Below are 6,000 nucleotides of genomic sequence, written 5' to 3' on the forward strand. Positions count from 1 at the left end.
TATTTTTAAATTTCAGCTTGCTAATATGTTTGCAGTTTTCGGGACGGGTAGTTCTATCTTTTTAATTTTTGTTGACGAATAAAAACCTGTGGCCACCCGGGGATGAGTGGCCAATTTTCTTGCTGAAAATTCGTTCTCCTCCTGGTGACTGGTCTTCGTCTGCCCTTTTTGAAATCATGTATTCCTGATCTAGGCTTATTCTCTCCGGAATATTCTACAAGTATTTAAATTTTAACTACACTCACATCAACAAGTATTTGGGTAGGAACTTGACTTATTGTAGTGACAACTGAATAGGCCGTTTTAGTTCATCCTAGAAGTATGCTCCTCTTCAGTATCTGTAAGCCGATCTTCGTTGCATATTGGGGTAATACCAATGAGAAACGTAATTCATCGAAGGTCAGCCGGCGTAGGGAGCCTTTGGAAAGCTCGACTCAGCTGTGATATATTTTCGCCGATGGCCCAGTTACGCCACGCTATCTTAGATTCGGTCTTTTCAAATCAAGCCGTCATTGAGTGCAGTTGCACTTACTTTCTCATTAAGTTAATTTGGTAACATACCACGTGTATCTCAAGCGGGAAATACAGGAAAGTTCCGGAGATAGGGCCATAAACCCGATCGTGAATAAATTTTTCATAAGTCTGTGGACCATTTTTTTGGGGCATTGTGCTCGCTCTCCCCTCTAAAAAATTTAAAGTGACCATAAAAATTTCGCAGAGGAGCACCCTGCCCGCAGCCGTATCGGAGAAGCATCCGCCAGAGGAGCACCCTGGCCGCAGAGCTCACGCCGGAGGAGTAGCCGCTTTGGCCGCATCGGAGAAGCATCCGCCAGAGGAGCACCCTGCCCGCAGAGCGCACGCCGGAGGAGTAGGCGCTTTGGCCGCATCGGAGAAGCATCCGTCAGAGGAGCACCCTGGCCGCAGAGCGCACGCCGGAGGAGTAGCCGCTTTGGCCGCATCGGAGAAGCATCCGCCAGAGGAGAACCCTGCTCACAGAGCGCACGCCGGAGGAGTAGCCGCACGAACACCCAGAAGAAGCCCTGCCGAAGGAACAGACGCAGTGAAAAGCATCCGACAGAGGAACTCCCTGCCGAAGAGCGCACACCGGAGTAGCCCCGCCGTAGGAGAAGCCCTGACGGAGGAGCAGCCACATCGGAGAAGCACACGCCGGAGAAGTGCCCAGGAGAGGATCGCCGCCTGAGGGGCGCGCATCACTCGAGAAACACTGCTCGCTTAGCCGTCAGAGGAGTCGGTTAGATTCTCCGGTTTTCGTCGTCATTGCTGGAGCTGCGACCCATTGGTGCCGCGGACGTCCAACTAACCCCAGATAACTAGGGAAGCGGAGGAGCGACCGCCGACAGTTAACAACCGCCACAGGGCGGTATGAAACGCCCAATTTTTTTCCAGCATGTACGTTGAGCAGAAGATCGATCTTTCGCCGATGGAAAACTGAGTGACTTGTCTTTGTGTTAATTTACATTCGCATTCGAGTGGTATCCGAATCTATGGTTGAAACTTTTGTTTAGTCTTTGGCGAGATTTAACAGACACCACTTACAAAAAAAAAAAAGAGAAACAATAATAATTATAACATATTTTACTAGAAATTTCAATATTAAATTAATACTCGGATTGCGTTAATTCTATACCTTGAGAAGAAATTAACTTGGGTCATTTAAACCAAACTAATTAAACCTCAATTCTTAAGCCCCTAGGAGAAAATTGTTGGAATAAATAATACATAGGAAAAAACCGATAATGAAATTAATCCCATAAACTTATTCTTGGGTTTTAAATACGCTCACCAAAATTATATATACATATACGAATTTATATGTATACCTGAACATATTTTTACAAAATAGTATCATGAATTATTCTTTTTGCTTATATTACTATTGCACTCTATATTACTGTTATAAACCTGATTTACTATATTTTCTTTGATAATATTAAGTTCTTTTGAGTTTTGTCATTAAAAATGGAAACCTAAAAGAAACGTGTTGCTGAAGTGATCTGATGATTCCACGGTCGTAGGGAAAAAGGGGTCAGCAGAGCCATGCTCTAGCGGAAGGTGACCTAGGTAGGGTGGGCGATAAGCAGGCGCAATTACACCAGCGGTCACGCAAATAGTTACATCCCTCTTTCTTTGAACTTTGCTGTTCGTACCCAAAGGTACTCAACATGACCACACCCAACAAATCAAGCAGTAGCCAAGTTGGGAACAGTACCAGGCGCTCAGTAGCACCCACTGCATATGAGAATGGCTGATCAGCATATTATATGTCTCACTAACTCACCGTCTCACCCACTCAACGGCACACTGACCGGCCAATGCAGTCAGCACATTTTGCAGTGTCTGCCGAGCCAACTACACAAAGTGCTACCATAATCAAAACTCCCTGACCTACCTACCTACTTTAGAATATAGCTCATTCACTAATCATTACACTAAACTTTCGTCTTCCAAGTAGTATATAAACATGTACCAAATGAAGAATAAATCAGTTATCAACACACCTCTTAAGTCCGCGGTTCTACTTCCTACATCTGGGAATAGGGCTCGTAATACCCTATCTCAACTAACAGCTAACCACGTTAGCTCACCCTCAGCGCAGCTCTAGCACCGCCTGTGGTCCGGCATCGTAGTAACCATCTTTACCATTGCCGCGACGCGATCGTCCTGCCATCAAAGCGTCCCCGTGCCAGCGACAAGTGCTCATTACCCCCTTGTCCCGCGGTGTGACCCGGAAGTGTCTACTTCGGTTAGGCACAAACATTTGCTTTACATGCTATGTTTTATTTTTTTATTTCATTTTTCTTTCTTTTCTTTTTTTCGAATGTGGTTTATCGTTCTTCCGATTTATATGACTAGTTCCTTTCAATGTCGCAAGCACGTTCAATTTCTTGTAAAGTTAATAATAATGTGTGCATCGTAACAGAATCTGTGAGAGCAAGACCTCCACCCCAAAGCCACGAGCTAGCGCCGGACCTACGGCGTGCCACGCCATCACAGATCCCTTCGAAAATTGGTCCCTCAGTCGAACGTTACACGTTACAGTTATAATTAATTATTATTAATATCTAAGGTGGCGCCCAACGTTAGGGCCTTAGTGAGTTTACTAATTACCTCAAAGATAAACCAATTCAACTCTTGTTTCCTTTTCAATTTCCTTCAATTTCAACTCTCCTCAACTCAAAAGTTTTTAGTAAATTTTAAATTTTCTCGGAAAGCAAAACTGTGTAATTATTAGTATTATTTTTTTTTACCGAAAATTAAGAATGAACAATGTAACTTTCCTAAATTAGGCGATGGCGACATGGTAATTAACAAGCTGAGGAAAACGGGAAAACAAACACGAACTTGGTCGATTTCTGTCCCGGTTTGAAATACTATTACTAAAAAAAAAACATTTAAGGTAAATAAAATCACAAACTAAACGGAACGGAAAATGCTGGCGTTACTTGAGAGAAGCGTCACATCCAGAAGTAGTTTGTGACAATTATTATTCTTTCACAGGGGCACTATAATGTAATAGGGATCAGGAATACATGTGAGATGTTTTCCGAAAAGTCACTGTCCGATACCAAAATAAAGTAAATTAGCAGCTCCTTCCTTTAGGCCAGCTCATTGCGGCTTTCTATATCTTTTCTCATTTCTAAGGATAATAACAACTAAAATACTCTTAGATTCGTGTGACATCAAGCAACCAGTTCAGCAAACAAATTTAATTTTTTCTCTTATCGCAATATTACGATCGTTCTATTTTTTATCGTTGTCAATTTTACTACTGCGGTTGGTTAACTGTGGTCGGATTATGTGTTGGTTACATTTTTTCGGACAACGTCAATAGTCTCGCTAGAAAATGGGGTAAGACCGATCTCCGGAAAGGGACACTGAGAACAGCTCAAATTCACTCTGTCCTATATGCAAACAGCGTGTCAACATGAATTTCATAAGAGATGTTTAGAGGGTCACTGGAAGAAAAGTATACAGTGTCCGGTGTGCAAAAGTTCCTGTAGGCCCACAATCCCAAAGCCTCCGATAATGCGGAGCGGCAAACGCGTAGTCAATCACGGAACCGTCCACTCGTCGAGGATATTGAAAGAGAAGTTACGGACAACACAGCTTCTACGTCAGGACTTAATGCAAGTACCAACAGCAGCGGCAACAGCAATACAAGTGTTATTAATGCTAATGCCATCACCTTATTGGCAATGGAACGCAGATTACTAGCGACTCTATCGGAAAGGATGGCGGAATTAATCCAAAGTTCTGTATCTGATATCATAACCAGGGTGAGAGCAACTCAAAGCCCTATGGCTAATAATAGCCAGGGTGAGCGGTCTTCTCAACAGAGATAATAGGGCCAACGCGAGTAGACGAACTGATGATAATGTAGGGGAAGTCAGAATGACTTCGGTTTCAACTGCTTCGCATCAAAGCTATATTCTATATTCTATATATTCAAAGCATATTCTGAATGGATGGAAGATTAAATATTCCGGAGGAGGAGTGCCAGTTGATGATTTTATTTACCGAGTTGAAGCACTGACTAGGGAAACGTTACGAAATTTGAAGGAAAAGCCAACGAGTTCTATTGGCGTTATCATAAGACACATGGTGAAGTCCGTTGGGATAATTTCTGTTCAGCTCTACGTCTGCTGTTTAGACAAAACAGAGACGATGGGGATATTGGGGAGTTAATCAGGAATACAAAACAAAAGCCGAATGAAACTTTCGATTGCTTTAACGACAACATATCTGATTTAGTCGATCAGCTAGAAGCCGGGGGCGCCGAACAAGCTGGTTAGAGTCCTTAAGAACAATTTACGTACTGAAATAAGGCATGAGCTCCTGAATCTGGAAATCAAAACAGTTTAAGACTTGAGAGAAATTTTTCGAAGGCTCGCAGTTTTTTTGGCTGAGGCTAAGCGACGCCAGGGGTACATTCGAAACACGCCATTTAAGCGCCACGCTTCCGAGTTTGCTGAAACCCTAGAAAGTCTTCATGAAACGGAATCTGAAAATGAATGGGATATCTCTGCGCTTGCACTGGCATGTTAGAATTGCCGCAAGGAAGGACACAGGTATCAGGACTGCGTGTCCGAAAGAAGAATATTTTGATACGTCTGTTCAGCCGCCAATACCTATAAACCTAGTTGTAGCAAGTGCTAAAAAAACTCAAAACCCGGCACGTCGAGGTCGCTTGTCAAACCAAAACCCTCGAGTGCCGTCCGAAGCCAAGCAACGATGACCGACTAAAAGGGGAGGCAGCTATAGTTGCTGCACTCCCCACCCCAGACGAACAAAGACCGGCTACTAGTTCTTTACTTCATAGTTAAATACCTGACCTCATTAAGTTAGATATCTCAGAATGCAACTTTCAATCAGACTTAAAGAGACGTCAATCCCGAAGTTCCTCCCGTCGGATAAAGGCGTATTGGGAGAACATAAATATATGCCACATTGGGGTTGTTCGAGGGATGTTAGCGGAGGAGATAAAAGCTAGCGGTGATTATAAAAAGATAAAAGGTCATGCTACCACGGCAGATGGAAGATCGCAGCAGATACTGGGCTATTCGAAAGTCGAAATAGAATACGGCGACAAAAAAAATACCGTAAAGCTTTATGTAGTACACTCGCTGAAGCAGGATGTATATCTGGGTATAGATTTTTAGAGGCTGTATGATTTGCTTCCTAAATATTTAAGTATATCTGAATTAGAATCGTCGCAAAGTAACGCTAAGGCGGAGGTAGATCAGGGTAAATTATCTGAGAGCGATCGAACCAAGCTAGCGAATGCAATAAGTTGTTTTCAGTCATTCACGCAAGAAGGGCTCGGTAAGACCAACCTGATATCGCATTCGATTGATGTGGGAACGGCTAAACCAATTTAACAACGCCACTTCCCCATGTCCCCCGTAATCGAAAGGGCCATTTACACCGAAATCGACCGAATGATAGCATTGGGAGTAATATAAGAATCCGAATGTTCAT

Source organism: Drosophila suzukii (genome assembly GCF_043229965.1).
Source record: "Drosophila suzukii chromosome 2 unlocalized genomic scaffold, CBGP_Dsuzu_IsoJpt1.0 scf_2c, whole genome shotgun sequence".
In the NCBI taxonomy this organism is placed as follows: domain Eukaryota; kingdom Metazoa; phylum Arthropoda; class Insecta; order Diptera; family Drosophilidae; genus Drosophila; species Drosophila suzukii.